This window comes from Gracilinanus agilis, chromosome 5, assembly GCF_016433145.1.
Source record: "Gracilinanus agilis isolate LMUSP501 chromosome 5, AgileGrace, whole genome shotgun sequence".
NCBI lineage: Eukaryota > Metazoa > Chordata > Mammalia > Didelphimorphia > Didelphidae > Gracilinanus > Gracilinanus agilis.
Genome location: NC_058134.1, coordinates 75,868,811 through 75,894,905, shown reverse-complemented (window position 1 = coordinate 75,894,905; position 26,095 = coordinate 75,868,811). Strand labels below are relative to the sequence as shown.

Below are 26,095 nucleotides of genomic sequence, written 5' to 3'. Positions count from 1 at the left end.
AGATTTGTGCTTTTCCTTCAGGATCATTTCCCACTCTTTTCTTTCTGTGAGGTAATACTACTTGCAAATAAGTTGATTCTCTAATCAACTGGTGTTTCCTTTGATGGCTTTCCCTCTCTGTTTGGCAAAAAGATTAAGCTTGCTATTTGAGGTGGGTTAAGGGCTCTTTTCAAGCTTTTTGTGGTGACTTTTATATCAGTTAAACAAGAAATAGTGATAATTAATGTTATTGTTCTTGCTTTTATTTAATTTCTACTTTTAAGAGTTGAGCTTGATGAAGTAAATGAGAGTTGCTCTGTTTCATATTGTCTCATCCTTTTTTTTTTAACCTAATTTAGTATTGATTTTAACTTTTTCACTCAATTGTTGATGGTATGAGTACACACAAATAACATATTTGAAAGAGATGCTCATTGCACTGACTAGTTGTTTCTTCTCTCTTTTTAGTCAATTACATTTTTTTATATATGACTATTTAGTGTCGGTCATGCCCAAGGCTTTCCAAATCTCTTCTTAAATGTAGGTCATAAGGTTTTAGGTATAAACTTTCCGGGAAATCTACAAGCTTTTGGTTACTTTCTCAATTCCCGAACCAAATTTTCTTCCATTTTCATTGTCCTTTGCTCTTTCTTTCTTTCCTTCTTTCTTCTTTCAAAGACAGTGAATATAAAAATATCTGTGGAGTTGGTTTGATGGATCTTGCCAATGTTTTAGAATTCATTCTCTTCAGTAGATGCTGGCATATCTTTGGACAACACAAGAGAAGTTGACCAAGTATATAATAAAATATATCCTTAGGTACATGATGAAAATATTGTCAGTTCCTTTATTTGCACACAAGAAGTGGAATAAGCTGTGTTATTAAGGAAGTATGACCATAAAAATGTGTTCACTAGTCATATATTGAGGTTGGTATTGGATAGAATGCTAGCCTTGGGATCTGGGAGAATTGAGTTAGAAATTGGCTTCTGACTTTTATTGCTTATGTTACTCTGGCCTAGTCACTTAGCCAGTCTGTTTCATTTTCCTTATTTGTAAAATGTGGTTAATATAGCACTTAACTTCATGTTTTTTTTTTCTTTTGGTGAGATCACATATTGGGATCACATATACAAGATATTTTGCAAACCATGAAGTATTATCTAAATGCAGCTGATTATTATTGCTTTTATAACAACACAGATGTACAGCAAGAACTCTATACTTCCATTCCATCTTGGAGATTTTAAGGGGATCTAGAAAGGAAGGTATCTAATATATTGAGTAGAACATTTGTGGAGGATTTATGAGAGGACAAAAACAAGAATTACATCTAATGAGAACATGTAGGTGGATGGATTTTGTTGGAGATTGTACCCACAATGATGAGATCATGGATTTATGGAAGTAATAATATGCTATTGAAAAAAGAGAAAACAAAAACAACAAAAAACTTCCCACCCTTTTGTTGCCTGGAAGAGGCAGCTTATTAGTAATTGAAGAAACTAAATGTATCAAATTTTTTCAACTTCCCTTCACAACTTTGATACTTTCTGATATCTCCTTTGTAAAATGTATTTCTTTGAAATAAGTGCAATGCTTTTAAAATTTGATACTTAAGTTTCAAGAAGCACTAATTCCTTCTGTTTTTTATATTAGAAAATGATACAATGCATAGTATGTATGACTGGAATTTACTTGTTTATCTCTCCTGCTACTCTTTACTTTATTACTTATTTTCATGATTCTTCTGTGGCTAATGCACATAATAAATAGTGCATGAAAAAAAAGTTTTCCAAAACATTTTCTCTTTTCAAGAGAAGACATATCAGGGGAATTTAAAATAAATTAGATTATAGTTTATGAAGCAGGGCATAGGATTTTAGTCTAAAGTAAAGTTAAAATTTAAGAAGACCTTGCAGTGAGTTAAATTTTATTTTGCCTCTGAGAAGAAATGCTGACTATTTAGACTTAGAGGAATAAAGTTCTTTATAATTCACTCCCTTGTGACACTGCAGATCTCTAGGACAGATTTTTCTAACGATATAACTTTGCTTGGCAAAGTAATCACCAAGTTTTCCATATGTCCATATTTGTTTATGGAGTTGTGGTAAAACCATATTTTCAGTGGTAATACTTAATGAAATCACAGATCCAGAGTATACTGAGACTTGAGAGGTCACGGAGAACAATTTGTACATCCATCTACTATGCAACATTCTCTAAAACTGGTACTCCAAATTCTGCTTAAAAATCACTAGTTATAGGTAACTCCTTTCTTTCTTTCAGTCTCTGTGTATAAGTTTCCCCTGGCTCCGCTCCCCTCACTCTGCATCAATTCCTGGAGGTCCTTCCAGTTCACAAGGAATTCCTCCAGTTCATTATGCTTTTCAGCACAATAGTATTCCATCACCAACAGATACCACAATTTGTTCAGCCATTCCCCAATCAAAGGACATTCCCTCATTTTCCAATTTTTTGCCCTCACAAAGAGTGTGGCTATAAATATTTTTGTACAAGTCTTTTTTCTTATTATCTCTTTGGGGAATAAATCCAGCAGTGGTATGACTGGATCAAAAGAAGGCCACTTTTCTTGCTGGGTCTTATGGGAGATTTCCACAAGGGATAATGTGAGGGGAGACAATTTGAGGCATAGGAAATTGCATATGTGAATGAGTGGAGGAAGGAGAAGGTAGTACCAGACTTGGGAATGGTGAATAATGAAATTTGACTAGAGAGGAAAATGTGAAAGGTGGTCAATGAGAGGAGCGGAACAGATGGAGTAGTGTTGCAATAAGGCTGGGAGGATTCATTTAGGTGAGAAGAACTTGAAAGCTAGGCCAAAATTTCTATGTTCTGTGTCCATTAAGAAGCCCCTGATGTTTTTTTAACTGTAGAGTAAAGGGTATCATGCCTATGCAGTAAGAACAAAAACACTTTGGTGGTGTAAAAGATTGATTAGAAATGGGAAGAGTTTGGAGAAAGAACTGTGGGATTAGAAACTCAGAAGGAAAATATATGATCTATCGTGTGGTTTGATGGGGATATAATTGGGGTTTTGGCTTTAAAAGATCTCTCTATTGCAAATATGAATAATATGGAAATAGGTTTTGAACAATGATACATGTATAACCCAGTGGAATCACTTGTCAGCCACGGGAGCAGGGAGGGAAAAGGGAGGAGTGGCAAAATCATGAATCATGTAACCATGACCAAAAAAAAACACCAAACAACCAAACTCAAACAAACAAACAAACAAACAAATAAATAAATGAATAGATTTAAATAAATAAAAAAAAGAAATGGGAAGTGTTTAGAAGAAGCAGGGCAATTAAAGAAAACTGAAATGGGAAGAACTGAAAAAGGTATGAACCAGAGTTTTTTGCTATATGCAAAGGAGGGAACAGATGTTTGACAGAATGGATAGTATTTTGGAATTGAAAAGACTTGTTCACACCCCCTGCTCAGTGGGAAAGCACTATGTCAGGTTCTACCAGGGTGAGCGAGATGGTTAGCTCTTCTTTCCTTTTGATTTTGTACCACTGTGATATAGTGTGTTAGATATGACTATCTCAAAGTGTGCACATTCATGTTCTTGCTTTCACTTTTTAAAGTGAAATTCATCCTGGACTAATGAGGATAAGATGTGGCTTTGCTATTCCTACTACCATGATTCCTCAGCCTCTAACTCCTCCCCCCCCCCCCCCCCTTTTCCTTAGGTATATGTAGTTAGGTGATGATACAAAGCACTGGCATCCATGGACAGAGTCACCTGCCAAAATGCTTTGTCTCTGGTCTTGTCACTTCTGTTTCTGAGGATGCCCTCTTAAATTTTTTTCATAGGGGCAGCTAGGTGGCTCAGTGGATGGAGAGCCAAACCTACAGATGGGAGGTTCTGGGCCAAATCTGGCCACAACACTTCCTAGTTGTGTGACCCTGGGAAAGTTACTTAAACTCTATTGCCTAGCCCTTACCTACCACAGTCCTGCTTTAGAATCAATTCTAAGACAGAATGTAAGTGTTTTAAAAACAATCTATCATAGACAACTCGTACTCTATATTTATACAGTGCTCACCATGTCTCATTTCACACACAGAAAGCTTTATAGTATAAGCTCTTATTCAGTGAAATCTTTTATAGAGTTCATGAGAATGGCTGGTAAGCAAATGTTTTTAGTATATTTCACTTAATGAAGTACCCATATTCCTCTTATGAGGATCTTGGCATTCATGGTCACACTGGAGGATCTTCCTGTGATGTATTGGGTTTTGACTTTGCTTTACTTCTGGAATGGCTCTATGATATCACTGATACTATACCTCTACCAGTACAGATAGCAACCTATTTATATTCCCTTATCCTGTATTATTATTGTCTGGGTCTGCCCCTAAATTTACCACATTGAGTATATCCAATATGATCATGGTTGTCTTCTGTATCTCTTGATTTTGCATGGTTATCACTGGTTGTTGATTGTTCAATGGTAATTCCAAGCCCATGTGACATGACCAGTTCGGTTCATTTTCTAGTCATGTATTTCTTTGGTGATATTCTTTATTCTGTTTCATCTCCAAAAATTTCCAGTCAACTTATGGCTATTGGATGCCTTTTCATGGTCCTTTGAATTAACTTTCTATTTTCATTTCTTCAGAGACTTATCATTTTTCATGACTCATGGTCATAAACTATCATAAGGGCCTTTTTTTTTCAGAGCAAAGCTTAGAGCCATTTAAAGCAAAGCTGTTTCCCCAAGTCAATCCAAGTTGCTCCCCCTTCCTTGACCATTCCAGTCCTATTACATTGTTAATTCACTGATATCCAGATTTATACTTTGATCAGTAGATCAACCAATATGATATCCTATGTAGAGACTAGATAGTCTGTAGAGCTTATCCAAGTTTGTCCTTTAAAGCTTGGACATGCTTTAATGGTTTAAAGCTATACAATAACTTTTGGGACACCCTTTATATACACTTGTATGAGTGTGTGTGTGTGTGTGTGTGTGTGTGTGTGTGTGTGTGTGTGTGCATGTGCATACACATTTGTAGATGAACAAGCTCTATGGACTGCTTAGTCAATTACAATGATAAATAATCTAGAACAGGGGTCGGCAACGTATGGCTCTCAGAGCCATTATCTGGCTCTTTTGAGGGCCAGATATGGCTGTTTCTGCAGGAGCCATAAAGTCCATTTTTTTTTCAAGCACTGTTACAGGAGCGGCACTGTGAGCACTGTACGGCTCTCATGAAATTACATTTTAAAAAATGTGGCATTTATGGCTTTCATGGCAAAAAAGGTTGCCGACCCCTGATCTAGGCAATAAGCAGTTATTATCATTTGGTTTTTCCTTTGTGAATAGTTAGGCTTATCTCTTCTGATTGCTTATTGGTTTTATTCTGAAGGCTTTGTAATATTCTAAAACTTGAGGATCATAACTAATATATGGTGTTGTTAAGTTTGCAAAGACCTGTGCATGAGTTATCTAATTTCAGAGAACACACCTGTATTTCCTTTTTTATAGATAAACTGAGGCTTAGAGGTGTTCATTAACTTGTGTAGAGTTATACAAGAATTGAGTTACAGATGTGGAATTTATATACTCATATCATTCTTATTGCTCAAGTTTAGTACTCTATAAACTATGCCATGCTGTCATTTATAGATGAGAACTCCATTACTGAAGGGGATCCTTTTTCTTTTTAGATGCTATACTGGACCTCTTCTATGGCATTGGCAAACATCTTGGAAGAGCATATGTAGTCAATCCTTAACTTTCAAAGGGGTAACATTCTTAGAAATAAGGAGTTGGGTTCCCCCAACTACCAAAAACTATAATCTTCTGCCAGAGATTGCCAAAAGTACACGTTTTTGCATGTAGTTCTTTATAACAGAACATTGATTCTGATAATACATACTTCTCCTTGTATATTAACAATGAAATATAATGCAGTACAGAAAATAAAATTGGCAACATGTAAACTTTTTTAGCTAGTAATTCCCTAGAATTCTGTGACCTCTTGATTTCAGAAAATATTCATTTTTCATAGCATAAAATCTGCAGCATCATAAGTATGGTTCAGCAAATGAAATTCTTAAAATTAAAAAATTTTAGAACTTGCATCTTGCCTGTCAGATGACAGTGTGAAGACATTGTTCCCTTATTGCACACTTAAGAGGTTATTTTAGAACCTCCATGAGCAAATTCATGAACATTTTTGTGAATATTTTCCTCTTTTTTTGCAGGTATAACTAATTATTGATTTATTAATACCAAACTTGTGGTCAATGAATACATGGGGAGCTCTTTGAATAATAGTTAGCATTTAGACAGTCAGTTGTTGATGCAGCTAAGAGTCATCTTGAGTTCAAATCTGGTCTCAGACACTTATGAGCTGTATGATTCTGGGCAAGTCATTTAACCCTGTTTAACTTACTTTCCTTACCTATAAAGTGAGCTAGAGAAGGAAATGGCAAACTTCTTCAGGATCTTGGCCAAGAAAGCCCCAAATGGGATCATGAAGAGTTGTATATTACTGAAAAAGTACTTAACAACAATAGCAACAACAATGACATTTATATAGTGCTTTGTTTAACAAAGTGTTTTACAAATATTTCATTTTGTCCTCATAATAATTCTGGGGGTAGTGTGGGTGCTATTAATATCTATTGAAGAGGAAACTGAGAAAAAGGTTAAGGAACACATAGACAGTAAGTGTTTGAGGCTGGATTTGAATGCAAGTGCTCTTAACTCTTGGTCTAGCACTCTGCACTGTGTCTAAGTACAAATTTAGGTATCAATTTAACCCCATCTAGATAAAAATGAACCTAGCCAGAAAATTCACTCTGATTACTTTTTATTTTGGCTATTCATATTTTGTGTTGTTTATTATTGTTGTCACAGAGATACTTTACTTATATTGGTCTCTCTGAGGGCATTTAAATCCTGTCTTAGCTTTTGAAGTGAGTAGACTCAAGAAATTGTTTGTGTTTCTCTTTACCTTAGTTACAAGATATTTCCCGCCAGGTTTCCCAGACTATGTGGTAGAAGGAGATAATGATAATAATACCTTATGTTTACATAGTGTCTTCTTCCAAGAAGTTCCAAGTGTTTGCAGACAACACTTTTTAAAAATAGAACATTACTCTTAAGGTGGGTAAGATCTTACTATTAACATTTTATAGCTAGGGAGAATGAGCTAAAATGAGGTTAAGTGGTTTCATCATTACCCACTGAACTAGCAACAGAAGGCTAGACTTTTAATTCAGAGTTTAATCAGAGTGTGCAAGTACAGTCACATGGATGTGTTTCTGAAAAGTGGATGTAAATAGAATTAAAAAAAAATCAAATGATATGTTAAATACACTAAGAAAGCTTCTTGTAAGAAAAGTCAGAAGTGAATTCTTTAGTAAAACAAATAACAACAGTGAAGTTTAGATTTTACAGGAACAGAAATTTAGAGTTGAAAGAAACTTTATAGATCATCTGGACCAACTTCCTTATTCTACACATAAAAATGAAGCCCAGTGAAATGAAGTGAGATCACAGAGAGAGCAGAATTAGAATTTGTACTTAGCTTTTTGTTTAGTCCACATCAAGGACTCTTTCCACTACAACATACTGACTTTTTCTAGAATTTTAAAGTAAATGTTTACTGGCATAAAAACCCATTTTTGGACACGATGCTTTATGGGTGAGATATTATGTCAGTCCAAAGGGCAAAGGAATGTTAATTTGGTGATAAAAAGCAAGCTATATCATGCTACTAACAAATGCCATTTTGGTGAGAAGTAGTGTACAAGACTATTGAGAATATGTATTTTAGAAAAGGAAGGAGGTGGGCCAATCTTGTAGCTAGAATGAGAAATAACAGATGGATAGCTAAGAGGTACTGATACTACTGATACCTCTTAAAATGATGAAAGGACAGTCTCTACCATGATTATGTGAGCTCTCAATGGAGGATTTATGGAAAGATATGGGCAAGAATTACATGGAATGAGAACATTTAGAAGGATTGTGAAATGTATATATAGAGGAAGTATCCATACCAATGAAATAATTGATCTATGATCCATAAGTTTATGCTTGGATGTAATGTTTCAGTCTTAGTTTTGGAGCTATGATTGACCTTAGAGATCATTTTGCTTCTATTTTTTATATTTAATTTATTTTCTTTTTATTCAATAAACAAACATTTATTCTCTCTCCATTTCAGTCCTTCTACTGCCTCCATTGGGGAAAACCAAACCAAAACAAAATAAAACCCTGTAACAAATATCAAGAAAAACACATTCCCTCATTGACCATATCCAAGAATTCAATTCTCACTTTGCATCATCAATTCATTACTTTTGTTCCCAGGGGTAGGCAACATAAGTTTATCATCAGTCCTCTGGAATCATGCTTATTCATTGCATTGATTATAGTTTTTAAGACTTTCAAATTTGTTACTATTTTCAAGTGACTGAATATTTACAAGAACATAAGCAGGTAACAATTAAGAAATTTTTCTTTTTATCTTGTCTTTAAAAAAAAGGTGGCCAGCAAGACCTTCAGAAAGTAACCTTGAGTTACTTTCCAAATTTTACTTATTCTTCCAGTCAGCCCTACCCTCTCTATCCACATGATGGGATAATGCACTTCTTTGTCTGACATGGCTGGCAATGTTGACTGGCTTAGATAGCCTTTGCCCACCTGCCACTGTAATATTGGGTACATCTACAACTCCCAAGTGCAAGAATGTCTTATCCACAAAGAAAGAAAGGAATAGAAATGGAAGAAATGTTTCCTTTGATGACAGGACAGAGTGAATGCCTCAACCGAAGGGTAACTGAGTAATGCTGTAGTTAAGAAATCTTTTCCTGAAGCTATGACAGCAATACAATCTTTCACCATTTTATAAGGAAAATGAATAAATGATGAGATTTATATCAGGCATTAACTACTAACTGTACCCTAGTGGATTATCCCTATGATATTTTTTACTCAGAATATATTTAGACAACATTAATATTTCACATAACAGACAACACATATGGACTAATTAGATGGAGGGGGCGGAACTGGAAATTCTGCCTTTTGTTCCTGATTCCTAAGGTTCAAGTAGAGCACTATTTCCAAAGCTTTGATGACAATCTCATATGTTTTCCAGAATCTCTCTTAATGGTATTCCAGGTTTAGAAAAAGCTTAGATGAGATGTGTTTGTAATGAATATTTTCCTTTTTTTCAGAAGGTGAAGTTTTATTGATAGCAAGACTAATCTTCATGCTTTGAGGAAGTGAATCTGTTTCATGTTTTTTGGATTCATCATCTTCACAGAGAGGTTCAGAAAGCCTAAGAATAGTGGTATAGACTATGTTAATAGATTTAGTATATTTTAGAACTGGAAAAATAGTATGAAACTCAATGACTAGTAAGCTAAACTTTTGAAAGCTTCAATTCCTAGTTGAGTTAGGATTAGTCCTTGGGCTTTTGATTCTTATTCTAGTATAAATGGGCATTATGGTTTTCTATAACAAGTGATTCAACTTTGTGTATAGTTAGAAAATCTTGAACCCCTGGAAGTGCATTGTCCAGGATTCCTTTCTGTATTACCCACAATTCCTTTTCCTTTCTATTTACGTGCTTCTTTTGTGTGATTGTATATAAGTTTTGGGAAATGTCCCTCTCCCTCTCTCTAGCTTGTGAATTGAATGTTGACCGGTCTTTGTTGCCCTAGATCTCTCTTCTACATGAAGTGAGTGGGGAACGTTCTCTGTGTTCTCTAGCTCTCTAGTTAAATATTAATAAATCTCTATAAATATTATACTTTGGAGATATTGAATATTAATTTTAAAATCCACATTTGAAAAACAACTGGTTCCTTTAAATCAGAATATGCCATTGACTTAGACCACAATATCTGGCCTCAGATAGCAGATCTGTGGTAATGCGCAGTATGAAAGAGCAAAGAATCTGAAGAAATCTGTAGTACTATTATTGCTTCAAATATGAAAGGTGGATGTGCTGACATTATCCTGAGGCTTTCTTGGTTACTTTGTAAGCCATGGTCTGGAGGAGGGGTCTGTGGTACTTTCAGGAATGCTCTTACTAATAGAACCTACAGCTCAGTTATTCCTACCAATGCCAGAGGTAGGTCAAACTGAACATTGGCAGGTGGTAGATCTCCTTTCTAACTGCTATTCTGTATTTATAAGTTTTATTTCCTTATATAACATTTTATTTTTTTAATTTCCTTATATAACACATTTTATTTCCTTATGTAACATTTACTTAACAGAAGGCACCAAAAAAATGAAATGAGACTAATTGGCCAATCTGGAAACAAGGGAGATGGAATTCTGAATGAGGAGTTGTAAACTTTAGGACTGGTAAGAGGAAATTGGCAGGAGGTTTGACTGGTGTTTGAAGCAGCATTGTCTTGGCAGATAAATCTATTATTTATTGTTTTTGAAAGCAGATATATTATATTTTTGCATATGTGTGCTTGCTTAAAAATTGATCTATTACTTTTCAGATGCTTTTAAAGTTATCACCCCAGATAAGAGGTTATTATTGAACTCTTGAAGACTGATGATTTGGTATTTATCTACAATGTCATATAAATTGGCTAAAAGATTAATTAATGTTGTGAGTCTTGGTGCTTTCTAATGAATAATTCTGTTAGGCCCTTTCATGACCTTTTAGATGACTTGATAATTATGAAATTAGAAATTTACTATTTGAAATATTTAGAAAACTGCAGAAATTTTTACTTGGGACTTTTTTTACATTTTTAAAATTAACATATTCATAATTTATATTTCTCCAGATCCATTTAAAAGGAGTTAATTATTCTGTGACCCTCTTATTTTTTCTGCTTCCCTCTTGTGTTTTCTTGGTAAGGAAACTTACCAAGATGAAGTAGTTATTGCTGAAGCTAGTAAGAGCTGGGTTCAAGTTCTGAAGTATAATAGCTGTATTATCAAGAACAAGTCATTTAAGCTCCCAGTTCTAATTATGATTTGTATGTAAGTTGCTGATGCACCTTTTTTTTGAGAGAATTTGCACATTGGGAGTGCCCTGCATTGATGAAATTGCAGGTTTGGGTCAAACCCAGCCTCATCTCCCTTCCCCCCACAATTCTCATTTACTATTAACTCATTATATAAATACTAGTTCTGCAAAAGACATGATCCTGCAAAGGAGGATATTTAAATCACTTAAAAGAAAAGCTTTGTAGAAACTTCCAAGCATACCTGACACAAGGAGAAGCATCTTGTTGGTTTATTCTTAGCATCTCCCAGTTTATATGTTAGTGTCAATTAAAGCCAGTGAAATCGTCTTAGCATCTTAATTTTTGACTTGTTTATGCACCAGCATCATTAATGCTCATGCCTCCTTTGGGATTTAGTTGATTACTGAATTAGTGCCAACAGAATAAGCAGAAAATAATATCTGGGGTATGTAGTATGAATAAATATAATTTATGTATTTTTTAGTGTGTCTAGAAATAAAACTATCAAAATCTGAAATTCGAGGACAGTGTTCATAAGGTTAAAGTTTTCAGTGTGTTAATATTTTAAGGTCTCAAATTATTTCTCTTAAAAGTATTATTTAGGTTTTATTGAATGGAACAATTTTTAGGTTTATCAATAATGATTTAGGAATAGAGTAAGTTTTATCTAAAGTTTGATGCCACAGTGTTTGATTAGAAAGGTTATCAAAGCTTTGACTTGAGAAAATTTTTAAAAATTGTATTTTAATTTTCAGCTAACAAGCATTTATTTTTATTCTAGCCCATCTCCTTCTATCAGACTTGAGATAACCAAACCAAGCCAAAGCCCTTGTAACAAATATGCATAGTCAAATAAAACAAATTTCCATATTGACTGTGCCCAGAAATGTAGATTTCATTTGCCCAGTCTTTTGTACAAATGTCTCGCCAATACTTGGTACATATAAGTGAGGTCCACTAAATTGGAACAATGAGTTCTTATCTAGTTTTTGAATCAGAAAGACTAGAAAAGAATTGTGGCAAGTTTGGGCACTGTTTCTTCTTGGACCACTTCCTGCTCAGTTGCCTCTTTGCTCTCTTGTTTTGGCTTTGGTTCCACCTTGGAACAGGGCTATGATATGTGAGGAAAGAGAATGGCTTATGAAGGATAGCAAGAACATTTATAAGTCAGGTGCAAGACATCTGGAAAGAGCATGGAATTGGGAGTCAGGAAACTTAGGTTCAGATCATGCTTCTAATTATTCTCTAATTTCAAAGATGTTACTTGCCTTCTCTCAGTCTCTTTTTACTAATCAGTGAAATGAGAGCAATGAGCTAAGTGATTCCCAAGTTTCTGTTCCTTTCACCTCTGATATTGTAGGATTCTATGGAACACTGGAGGAGGAGGCTCAAGAGGTTGGAATAGAGAAAAATCATCGCGCCCATCAGCCATGACAATCATTTTTGATAGCCTAATCCAGCTACTCCATGCTTTATGTGGCACAATTAAGAAAACTGTACTAGCAATACAAATAAAGGGAGAACCACCCCTGCTCTCCAGATCACATTCTAATGAGGGAGACATACTTCATAAAATTATGGCAGTTTATTATATATGTTGTCCACAATGTGGTATATAAATAGATAATAAATGGTAGGTAAATTCAGAAGGAAGGCTAGTACTAGCATTGAGGGGGGACCTGAAAAAGCTTTTAGCTGAAAGTAGATTTTTAGATGACTCTTGAAGGAAACCATGAAGCCGAGGTGGCCTCATTGAAAAACGAGGAGAGATTTGGAACCAGTAACTTCTTCCTTTTTTTTCCTTCTAACTTTTAAACCTTTATATTCTGCCTCAGAATTGATACTATTGGTTCCAAGGCAGAAGAGCAGTATGGGTTAGGTGGCTTATCCAGGGTCACATAGCTAGGAAGTTATCTGAGGCTAGATTTTTTTTTTTTAAACCCTTACCTTCTGTCTTGGAGCCAATACTGTGTATTGGCTCCAAGCCAGAAGAGTGGTGAGGGTAGGCAATGGGGGTCAAGTGACTTGCCTAGGGTCACACAGCTGGGAAGTGTCTGAGGCCAGATTTGAACCTAGGACCTCCTGTCTCTAGGCCTGGCTCTCAATCCACTGAGCTACTCAGCTGCCCCCTAAGGCTAGATTTGAACCCAGGGCCTCCTGTCTCCAGACCTGAGTCTATCCACTGAGCTACCTATCTTCCCTGTACTCAGTAACTTCTAAGTTTCTTGTTATTCACCTATTTTAGTCATGGCCAACTCTTCTGGTGTTTTCTTGGCAAAGATATTGGTGTGGTTTGTGGTTTCCTTCTCCAGCTCATTTTATAGATGTGGAAACTAAGGCAAACAGGGTTAAATGACTTACCCAGAGACACATAGCCAGTAAGTGTCTGAGGGCTGATTTTAATTCAGGGAAATAGGACTCCTTGACTCCAGGCTTGGCATTCTATCCAGCTACTCTATGTTTCTCTCTAGCAATAAATTTATGAATTTACAGTCCCACGTTAATTTGTGCTTCACAGATTGAGACAGCTTGGCATGAAGTGCATCTTCCAAGAAGGTTGAGTTAATAATTATCATCACAACACCAGCAAACATTTATATCTCTTTAAGTTTGCAAAGTGCTTTACATGATATCTTATTTTTGTTTTTGTTTTTGTTTTTAAACCCTTACCTTCCATCTTGGAATCAGTACTGTGTGTTGGTTCCAAGGCTGAAGAGTGGTAAGGGTAGGCAATGGGGGTCAAGTGACTTGCCCAAGCTCACCCAGCTAGGAAGTGTCTGAGACCAGATTTGAACCTGGGACCTCCCATTTCTGGGCCTGGTTCTCCATCCACTGAGCCACCCAGCTGCCCCCTAATTTTTTTTTAACTGATTGATTTGTGTAACCTTGTGTATACTAGGACAAATTAAGGTTTCATTCAGCTCTAAGATTCAGTGAGTCAAAGTAATTTTGATTTCCTCTAAATCTTGTCTGTTCTGCAGTTCCTGTACTCATCCCTATGTTTTCTCAATAAATGTGGCTTGTAATTATGAGTTATTATCATTATTTTTTAAACTCTTACCTTCTCTCTTAGAACTGCTGCTATGTGTTGTTCTAAAGCAGAAAAGCAATTAAGGGCAAGGCAATTGGGATTAAGTGGCTTGCCCAGGGTCACACAGCTAGGAAGTATCTGAGGCCAAATTTGAATCCAGAACCTCCCATCTCTAGACCTGACTCTAGCCACTGAGCCACATAGCTGCCCCTAAAACTCCCTTTCATTGCTTTTAGAAGCTGCCCAATTTATTCATTTTTTTCAATCTTCAAGAATTGTATTTTTCCCAAGATTTCTCAGACATCTACTATCTGTCATTATCATTGTCCTTAGACTTTTGAGTAGAGATGTTTTGCCTATCCAGTTTTAATGTGCTGTATAATCCTTTACATGAATTTCCTTCCTAATTCTTATATGACTATGATCATCTTATCAAAGGTTGAACTCTGTTTTTATTATTATTTTTACCAGTCCACATAGCACAAATGGAGAGTGCAGTACAAAACATAGGAGAGAAATGAGTTTGATTTATGTCTCCTACATTTATTAACTGGGTGATATCGGTATATCAGTTAACCTCTGGGATACAATTCTTCAACTGTTCCTTACCCTCCTTCAACCACTTTTCTTCTTAACTTACTTCATCTGTAAATTGGTAAGATATGCATACCTGGCATACTTTCCTCTTAGTGTGCCTTGAGATAAGAGGCAGAAATGTTTTCAAAGAACTTTTAAACATTAAAATGTTTCCTAAGTGCCAGGTAACAGCAACAGTGAAGCTAGATTCTGTCTTTTTGGAGTCATCCATTATCAGCTTTCTTTTCCCCATCTATTGAATGCATGTTCCTGTGTGTATGTGGTATATTTGAGATATTTGGAGTATTATCTTATTACCTTTCCTTTTTGACATAGTCGTGGACAGTGTGATGTAGTGGAAGGAGCCCTGGGTTTTGGATCAGGAGGCCTGGTTTTCAACCAAACGAGATAATGTAGATAAAGTGATTGCCAAACATTAAGGCACTGTGCAAATGTCAGCTGCTGCTGCTCCTTCTCTAATACTATGCACTGTGAAACTGTGGCAAAGTCCCTGCCTCTCTGCATCTCAATTTCCTCCCTGTATGTTGAGGTTCAGTAGGCAAGCTTCACAAAGACAGCGACTCTTTTTTGGTTTTCTTTATATCTTCAGAATTTAGCAGAGTTCCTGGTACAAAGTAGGTGCTACTAAATCTTTCTTGGCTGTATTTTATACTCATGCTTTCCCACTTCTCCAGTGAAGGGGGAAAAGGTGCTCTTTCTTATAAGACAATTAAGATTCATAGCTCCCAAATGAATTTGGCTACAGAACACTTTGAAATGACATATATTTAGGGAATTTATCATTGATGTTCATATTGGGAAAAGAAGGATTCTCGGTGTATGCAATATTCTAAAGAAGAAAGAAATACCAGGGACATTTTGGATATAGAGGAAATAAATTTATTTTCACCATGAAAAATAAATAAAATAAGTTCATATCTATCCTGAAAAATTACTGATTGTAATATACATACTTTTGGTGTAAGCTGGAATAATGGTATGTTCTTGTTGACTTTCTCTTGCTTTGTGGAGATCCATGTTATGTGAATCAGCATAGTAACATTATACTCTGTTCTCTCCCTTTGGATTCAACTTTAGGTTTTTTTTAGTACTTGCTTTCTCTTTTCCTTTCCTGCTTTTGTCTCTGGAAGGCTCAGGTTTATTTGGAGCAGACTTAGACTTATTCTAATATCGCTCCATCTATACTATTATTCCACTATTTAATTTTATGTCTATTCAAGCCATGTCTCTGGCCAACATACTTCTAGCTACATAGAACCTCTTCCTTCTACTGGAATTATCTAAAAGGCCACTCACTGCCTAACCTCTTCACTTCCAGCAGATCCTGCCACTTTCTCAAATGTGGGAACAAGTGAGCTTTCTCCCTTTCCCATCTCTGAGTAATTATCGCTAACTTCAGAGTTTTCCTATGGAGAGTGGCATGGAGGGATGATAGCTGCATAATTTAATTCTGCTTCAGTACCTTCGGAGCAAGAAATGCTAGACAAAGATCTCCAGCACATGAGGGGCTTCCTTTGTAGAGGAGCTGTGGGAGAGGTGATTTATTTAGGACATGATGGCTATTTTCCAATATTTGAGGAATATTCATGTGGAACAGAGGGTAAAGGCAGTATGGTATAGTGGAAAGACTCCTTTATTTATAATTTGTTCAAATGGGTTCAGATCCTCTCTCTTTTCTTTATCATCTTTTAAACCCTTACCTTTCATCTTAGAATCAATACTGTATGTTGGTTCCAAGGCAAAAGAGTAGTAAGGACTGGGTAAAGGTAGCTAAGCTCAGGGTTACCCAACTAGGAAGGGTCGGAGGGCAGATCTGAACTTGACTTCCTGTCTCCAGGTCTGGTTCTTAATCCAATTAGTCACCTAGGTGTCCTAGCTTTTCCTTATCTTTTGGGAGGCCTTGAGCAAGTAGTTTATTTAGCTCACCATTCTTTGTGCAAAAAGGAGGTTGGACCAAGATCAATTCTACTTTCCCTTTCAAGTCTATATTCTCTGATTGTGTGAGATGGTTTCAAATGGCAGAACCAGGAGCAGAAAGTACAAGATGAAAATGGCACGCACGTGCTGGTGGTGATCGCAGTGGTGATGTGCAGAACAAATTTAGGCTTGGGAGAAGGAAATCCTTACCAACTTAAAAAAAGTGGAATGGGTTACATCAGGAGGAAGGGGATTTTCACATCTTTCAAGTGCTTCAGATAAAAGCTAGATAATATACCATATTGAATATATTATAGGGTATTCTTATGGAGTTATGGGTGAGAGATGGGCTCTCACATGCCTTCCAACTCTGACCTTCTGTACTGTGAGAGAGTGATGGGATTAAAGTCAGAGAATGTGGGTTTGTACCCTGACTTCAGTTAAACTAATTGTTTGATTGTGGGCAGGCCATTTCACCTCTTGATGAGTTTTCTCATCTGTAAAATGCAAGGATTGGGATGAATGAATTCTGAGGTCTATTTCTAGTGTTAGAAACTATGAAGTATAACAGTTTAAAAGTTATAAACAGTAAACAGGGAAACACTCTCTTTTGTTTGTTATTTTAATTAGCAGAAAAATGTTAAATAGAGGATATTGATTGATTGTGGTGATCATGGGAAAGTCTTGATTTTTGCATGCATGTTAGAAACTTGATTTGGGCTATGACAGGCAATGGATATTTTAGTTGCCATATTACTCAAATAGATCCAAAAGTTAGGTGTTATGGTTGGGTATTCTCAGAAGCATTTCTAATTGGTTCTTTAGAAAGTTTAGGAGTTATTGTATATTTGGATTTAGTTTGGAATTAGTTTAGCTTTGAAAGATTTAATTCAGGACTTCTTTTGTATGGGAATTAAACTGGCATGTAGTTGGCACTTAGAATGATTAAAAATATTTTAGCATGAAATGCAACTAATTATTCTGAATTAAAATTTTCATGGTGATTTCACCAATTCAATAAAGGAAAATTTAGCACAACACATAAATTAGGTAAAAAAAGTTAATATCTGAATCTTAAATTTACATGATAAAATACTGAAGTTTTACTAGAATTTGATATTTTTATCTTTAGGGTTTTTTTTTTGTGTGAAATCTAGATTATTGCTATTATTTGCCCCCAAAGTATTATTTTACTGGAAATAGTTATTTAAAGTCTGATTGCATTATTAAATTATTTCATTGTATCTTAGGGCTATAATATTTTGTGGAGGAATGCAATTCATAATTTTAAATAGAAGTCAGAAAAATTTCCCTACATATGGAAGTTTAGCATTTTTTCAAAGACTAAAGTGTATCTTTATGTTAATTTGGTGAATCTCACTGTGATTATTTTTTTGTCACTTTTTAAAATAGCATCTTGTCTATAGCCTAAAGAAAATTATTTTTTCCCCTGTTCTAAATCTATTTTTAAAAAAAATCCAGTGTGACTGACAAAGTGTACTTCTGGGGGAAAAAACAAACAAACAACCAAACCCTACACATTTCTGTCTTTTAGACCTTGCGATAATTTGTGATAATTTGTGATAATTTATCCTGGGTTCAGGGGTAGAGTTAGGAAAGAAAATCCTTGAGAAGGGGAAACACTTATATTTAGTAAAAGTAGTTCCTAGTTCCCCAAAGTGTTTAAGTTACATTTCAATGCCACTACAATGATGCCTCTTTGTGAAGGAAACCATTGTGAAGGAAAGAGCTTTTTTTCTTTTATTCTGAACTTAATGAGAACTCTTGTTTTAAGGCAACTTACATATAAGTATTCCTTCCTTCTTAACCTTATGAAATGTGCAGTATTTGGCTTTTCTTCCTAAAACTTATAGAAGGCCAACCATAAATAAAGCTATCCAATCCATATTCAAGCAACTAGAAGATGATAAGAAACACTGTTTTCTGGGACAGTTACAGAGATTTATGGCCTATTTGTGCCCAACCTGTGATAGAGTCTTCCTGGCTTTTATTGATCTGGTAAGCCTCAGTTAGATACACTGTTTCATTGACCCTAACATAGTGATGTCATTTTTGATCCTTTTAGAGGATGAAACACAACCACCAACCCAACCAGTCAACAAAAGTTTAAGTGGAATTATACAGCCATTATTAAACAGTTTTTTTAAAAAAAAATAAAAGGCAAATTTGCTCACAGATAAGTATAATTTTTGTTCTACAGTCCAAAGTTTTGAAATTGACTTTTTTACTCCCATAAATTCAGATTATTAATTTTATTTTGCTGGCAATTTAGAACTGCAATGGCACTCCAGAATTAATAAATAAAGCTGATAACTGAGGAAAAATGATAATGAAAAAAGATTTATCTATCAACTGATATATATTTCCCTTTTCTGCTTCCCTCACAGGTTAAAAATATAATAAAATTTCAACACCATATATCACAATTTCTCACCTGACTAGATATCGCTAACACCCTAGTGTTTTAGCACTAGCAGGGAAAATTCCATTAATAGTTCAGTTCCCTTCTTTCACAGAGTTCAGAGCATTTTTTTGTAGGCATTTTTATAATAATTTTCTAAACCCATATCGTGTGGTACTCTATATTTTACACTTTACATGCTTTTTTTTTTTTTTTTTTACTGTTTTCTATTAGCCCTTTCTCCAAAGCTAGTTTGTAAAATTCTCTATAATATGTCTGGTTTGTTTTTTTTTTTTTTTATCTTTACTTTCTCTCTTAGTAACAATTCTAAGACAGAAGGGCCAAGGCTAGGCAAGTGGAGTTAAATGACTTACCCATTGTAACAGTGCTAGGAAATGTCTGAAGTCAGATTTGAATTTAGTTCCTTCCTACTCTGGACCTGATGCTCTATTCACTGAGCTACCTACCTGCACCTCTCTAAAATATGTCATGCAGTCCTGGGCTTACAGTTGGTGACCAGCAAATCTTAGTGACTCTGGGCAAGTCACAAAACCTCTCTGGGCCTTTTTAAGACCAAAACGTATAAAATTGTCTTCTCATTCACAAAGGAATTCAGGGAATTGGGTTAGATGATCTTGAAGCTTGCTTCCAGCTTGGAAATACAAAGTCTTCAAATATTTAGTAGATTTTTTTTTCTTATTGTGGAAACTAAAGTTGCAACTTCTACTGTGTAATGGAAAAAAATAATTTCACTCCTGATTGGTCCATGGCTCAGTTGAAGCTCTGTTCATTGCCTTGAACTATTATTCTTAGAATGGCAACCATTAGTCTCATATGCTTGGCTAAATGAAATGTTTTTGTAAACATTCCCAATTTTATCCTAGAAGAAATTATAAATTTTGTTGCAATAGGAAGTTGAAAACTTATGGTTGAAGAAATTGATTTCCCTCTTTTAAATATGACCAAAAAAGTGAGAGCCAAAAAAGAAGCTCAGTGAAATGAATGGGAAGCTATTTAAGAACAAACAGGAAATACCACTTCCCATAGAAGAGTCATGGAGTCAATCTGCAGAGTCCACTGGTGCAGGTCAGAAAGTCAAATAAAACAACATGACTGTTCTAAAAAGGGATGCTTGCTTCTTTTAATGGGACTAGGAACCTCTGCAGCTGTGCAGACTGTCAGGAAGATTAGTGCCATCCGCATTTTCAGACTGATGCCAATTGAGCTTCTCTTTGAAGATAGGATGATTCAGGTAGGCTAGGAGGAGGAGGAGGAGGAGCCCCTTTCTTCTGCCTCTCATGGGCTGGATGGGGAACTGGGGAGGAAATTAATTCATTTTCTGAAGGACTTATTGAGTCAAAGTGCTGTAAGAATGAAACAATGGTTTGCTTTGGCATTCTACTTGCACCAGAAACACAAGACAGAAACAGGCATATTGTGGCCCTCTAGGAGCTTGGATGTTTTCTCTCCACAGCTGTGTAAGAGAAGGTTAGGCTGAAACTGGGAATTTTCACTGTGTCACTACTTAAAAGTTCCAACAGTTTTCTCTACTTCTCTTATTACAGGGTGTGCATGTATTAGACATCTGCTCTGATTATTCTTCGATAGTTCGAAAGTCTTATTTTGCTCAAACAAAACTGGCAAATAACAGCAATTTTAAATTTCCATTTTCCTTCCTTTTATTGAAAAAGAACAGCTTCTGTTAAAAAAATAAAACAAAGCAACTATTATAGAAAAAGAGAGGCGGCTTGTTGTCCTTTGCCTAAAATATAGATGAGCCCTAAGAGAACCAATTTCCCCACTCAGAAACAGAATTAATGAGTCCCATTAGACACTCAACAATAGAACCAGAACTTCAAAAGTATCTCTTTTTTCCTCTTCAGAGGTAGATTTCTCAGGATAAGAATTGTACTATACCCTTCTGGTTGAAAGCTTTCCAAAATTAGATGCTTAGTATCTGAAGAAGTGAATTACTAACAAAAAAGAAAAGTGATCTTATGTTTATCAGAAGTGAGAAATTCTTCCAGATAGTGACTCTTAAATGGAAAACCTTTTGTATTAAGGAAACTCAAAGCTTTTTTAAAGATGGCATGCATGTATGCAAATGCCTAGCTTCATTTTAAAAGGGCAATTTTTTGAGAAGTGACCATGGGGAAACTCGACTGGTGTGCTTTAAAGATCATCAATTAGTCTAGAAACATTTATGGGATGCTTTCTGTGTGCCAGGCTCTGTAGTAGGTGCTGAGAAAACAAGTACCAATAGAATCATATACAGTGCCTGCCCTCAAGGAGCTTATGTTGTAAAACAGGAAGACCCACACATAAAAGAAAGCTGAACTAGAGTAGGGGGTAGGAAGACCATAGAGGAAGTCTGTAGTACTTCCTGAGAGGAATTCAACAAGTATTTATCACCTTAATTCTAAGGCCTCCTCTGTCGATTATTTCCAATTAAGATGTATGTAGCTTGTTTGTACATAGTTGTTTCCATGTTATTTCTCCCATTAGACAAGGAAGCTCCTTGATGATGATAATAGCTGTCATTTACATAATGCCTGCTATGTACTAGGCACTTTGCTAAGTACTTTACAATTATTATCTCATGTGATCCACATGATAATCTGGCAGGTGAGTTCTATTACTATCTCCATTTTACAGATGAGGAAATAGAGGCAAATGGGTTAAATGACTTCCCCAGGGTCACACAACTAGTGTCTGAGGTTATATTTGAGCTCATATTTTCCTAATCCAGACCTACCATTCTATCTGCTATGCAGCCAAAATGCTTCTCCTTAATACATTCCTCAGCCCTTTACTACCATGTCTGGCACATAGTAGGTGCTTAATAAATGTTTATTGACTGACTGACCCCTATTTTGTGCCAGGATTTGTCCTAGATGCTCAGGATATAAAGGTAAAAATGGGTAACAACAACTGGCTTCAAGGGACATTGCTTTTGTGGTAGATAGGAGGAGTGGAAAAAACAACATACACATTAGAAATGAAATACAGGGGCAGCTAGGTACCACAGTGGGTAAACCATCAGTCAGGGGGAGTTGGGTTCAAAAATGACCTCAGACACTTCCTTGCTGAGGAACCCTGGGCAAGTAACTTAATTCCAATGAACTAGTCTGTACCACTCTTTTGTCTTAGAATCAGTTCTAAGTCAGAAGGCAAAGGGTTTTTTAAAAAAAGAAGTTAAATACAAAGTAATAGGTTTCTTTTAGGAGTTTCTTAATCTAAGGTTTATAAGTAATGAGAAATTCTTAGGGGGAGGGAAGGCATTTTAACTGCTTCAGGGAGAGTCTGTGCAAAGTTATAGAAATGGGAGATAGAAAGTCCTGTCTGGGAATCAGCAAGCAATTGTAGTCTTACAAGAGTCCTCTAGAATAGTGACAAAAACTGTCACGTAACAAATATAAAAGTTTAAATTTTTACATTTAAACTACCTCAAAGGTCATAGGAAAGAGAAACAGAACTGAGAGGGGAAGAGGGAAAAGAATTAGTTATCTGTAGCAGAGTTAGTGTGAATACACATATGAGTGACTGCCACCTGCCAGCCCTCTGGAAGTCACAGAGAACTAAGAGAATTTGCTGATGTTTTTATCTTGCTGGGAGATTGTTACATGAGTAATTATAAAGTGGAAGAGCCATGTTAATTGATTTTCCTTATATACAAAGTTAATTTTGACAATATTTTGCAGCATTATATTCTTTAATTTAAGAATGACAATAGTCTCATCTCATCTCTTTGACTAATTTTACAAAGGTCAATGTTGTCTTCTTCAAGAAAGTCCAAAAGTCAGTAGTGAGATGGGAGGGGACTTCCTTTGGCCCCCTAAACTAGTTGGCTTGAGCAGCATTTTGAAACTAAGGGAGGCATATTTACATTTGAGACAGCTTGAACTATAATTCAGACTATATGTTGCTCTCTTATCTGTCAGGATACCAAGGAGATTTTTTCTTAAATGTTTTCTTCTAGTAAAAATCTAGAATGCTCTGTCATCCTTCTTATCTATCAACCCAGTAACTTTGAAAAATTAAATGGTGAAGTTTTTTTTGTTTGTTTTAATATGAAATAGCATTGGCCATGTGCGAATCACTTGCTGTCAACTCTAGCAAATCATTTGACTTATTGGAACTTTGTTTCAATATCATAAAATAGGAATGTTAACACTTTGCTTCATTGTTATAAGGAATCTAATGAGGTGTTATGTATGAGAAAATACTTTGAGAACTCACTGTCACACAGATGTATGGTGGTGGCATCAGTGAGTGAGCCAAGCCAGTTAGTGAATACTTAAGTGCCTATTATGTACAAGACAGAGTGCTAAGCATTGGGGGTACAAAAAAAACAGTCCCTGCTCTTAAGGAGTTTACAATCTAATTCAAACAAATTATATGCAAAACAAGCTGCATACAGAACAAATAGGAGATAATGAAGATAGTAAAGGGACTGGAATTAAGAGTTTTGGGAAAGCTTCTTGTAAAAGGTGAGATTTTACTTGGCACTTAAGGTCAGTCATCACAGTGGAGGAAGAAGAGTCGTTCATTTCTATTTGAATGAATTTGGGGTGGTTTTTATATGATTCCCTTTCTATCATCAATTAGTTTCATATAATGACTGTAGAGTCTTCAGTAGTTATTGAATATACAGGATATGATGGAATAGTTAGTATTTTTCTTTTCTTTTTCATTTCTTTTCTTTTATTATTTTTAAACCCTTACCTTCCATCTTGGAATCAATACTGTATATTGGTTCCAAGGTAGAAGAGTGGTAAGGGCTAGGCTATGGGGATTAAGTGACTCACCCAGGGTCACATAGTTAGGAAGTGTCTGAGACCATATTTAAACTAGAACTTCCCATCTCTAGGTCTGGCTCTCAATCCATTGAGTCACACAGCTTTCCCCTTGCTTTTTTTTTTTTTTTATTCCAAACTTAGACACCAAATAGAAGAGCATTTCTACATTTAAAATAGAACTGAAAGAAGAGGATTGTACAAGAAATCATATCCTTATTACATTCAACTTGCTTTTCTTTTGAAGCATATAAGTTAAATATGTGGCTTTCAAAGTTGTCTTTTTTTGTTGTTCTTTTTCCTCTCTTTTTTCCTTTTTCTCTTGCCAACTATAATATGATTTCTACCTCAACTTCCTTACTTCCACAATTGGAAAAAAGAAAATGGAAAATCCAAATACCAAATACACATAGTCCAACAAAAGAAATTCCACATTGGTAATGTCCAAAAATGTTTGACTTCTTCCCCTTGAGATCATCACCCCTCTGCCTGGACGTGCTTCTTTATCAGTTCTCTGGAATTATGAATATGATTGAGCATTGAATTGAACTTAGCTCTTAAGTTTTGGAGAGTAGATAGTTCTTTAAATTGTTATTGTATATCTTTTCCTGGGATTTTGTTCACCTAACTCTGCCTTAGTTCATACAAGTTTTTCTAGGTCTTTTGGACACCATCTCTTCTGTTATTCCATAGTGTACACTAATATTACTTGACAGTCTCATCTCACTGCTTGCTCGGTTGCTCAATCTGCAATTGGTGGGCCCTTGCTTAGTTTCCAGTTGTTTGTTATAATAAAAAGGCCAGTGATACTGCTTAGGGATTGAAGAAACTATTCTACTGGTGTGTGTTTTATGTCAAACTTCAATGTTGTGCATCAGAATAGATGAACGAAAAGTGCCTGTATACTTTTGCTTAAGAAGTTGTGCTCATTCCTTTGTAAAACAACAAAGAATTTAAGTGATAACAACTGCTACTGTGATCATGAATGACAATATGAGACACTCTGTACTCCTATTTCCCTATCTCTCTAAGGAACTTAGGGATATATATTTCCTTGTCTCTTTTCTCTGGCTAAGATGAGTCATTGTGATTTCCACCAAGGTTGGTTTCATTTTAATATTCAGCTTGGTAAAATTACTTAATCATCACATATATTATTTTCTTGGTTCTATTTCATTCTGCAGCAGAGCAGATAGAATTTTCTGTTTCTTTTGAGTTAATTGATGGTCATTTCTTCTTGCACAATAATATTCAATCAATTCATGAACCATAATTTGTTCAGATGTGTGTATTCTCTTACTTTCCAGTTGTTGATCATAACAAAAAGAACTATCATAAATACATTTTCTACATATGGGCTCTACATATCATAAATGCATTTTCTTTCAGAAAAATGTGGAGAACATCTGGCCTTTTTTGGTGGATTGAATAGCACAGGCACATTAATCCTTTTCTACTTCCAGGCTACCATTTGCTGACTCTTCTTCTTGCCCTGGATGATTGAATGACTAGGAAGAATCAGGACTCATGAAGTCTGACTGAGTCTGCACACAAAAAGATCAATAATTTCCTCCCTCAGTCCTTTTTGTCTTTCCTGGCAGCTTCCCTGAAAAGCAAGATTGCTCTGGGTTCTTGGTTGACTGAAGGTTTTATACTTGACACTTTAAGCTTGAGCACACTCCAAGCAACCTGGGGTGCACACTCTCCTTCCTGCATACACATGAAGTCCTTGGAGGATGGGCACAAATTTTTTTTTTAATTTTTTAATTTTTTTCAGAATATTTTTTCCATGGTTACATGATTTGTATTCTTTCTCCCCTCTCCAACTTCTCCCTCCCTCTCACCCTTCCTGTAGCCAATGCTCAATTCCACTGGGTTTTACATGTTACATTGATCAAGACCTATTTCCATATCATTGATAGTTGCACTGGGGTGGTCATTTAGAGTCTACATCCCAAATCATATCCCCATCAACCCATGTTTTCAAGCAGTTGTTTTTCTTCTGTATTTCTACTCCCACAAGCTCTTTCTGGATGTGAATAGTGTTCTTTCTCATAAATCCCTCAGAATTGTCCTGGGTCATTGCATTGCTGCTAGTAGAGAAGTCCATTACATTCAATTGTACCACAGGGTATCTGTTGCTGTGTGCAGTGTTCTCCTGGTTCTGCTCCTTTCACTCTGCATCAATTCCTGGAGGTCATTCCAGTTCACATGGAATTCCTCCAGTTCATTATTCCTTTGAGTACAATAGTATTCCATCACCAACAGATACCACATTTTGTTCAGCCATTCCCCAATTGAAGGACATCCCCTCATTTTCCAATTTTTTGCCACCACAAATAGTGTGGCTATAA

The 26,095-nt window shown here is 35.7% G+C and overlaps 1 protein-coding gene across 11 annotated transcripts in view; it reads left to right on the top strand.

The window, feature by feature from the left end:
- PARD3 (par-3 family cell polarity regulator) overlaps positions 1-26,095 on the top strand; it is a 756,723-nt gene that overhangs the window by 15,193 nt on the left and 715,435 nt on the right. The gene's annotated exons all lie outside the window — the stretch shown is intronic.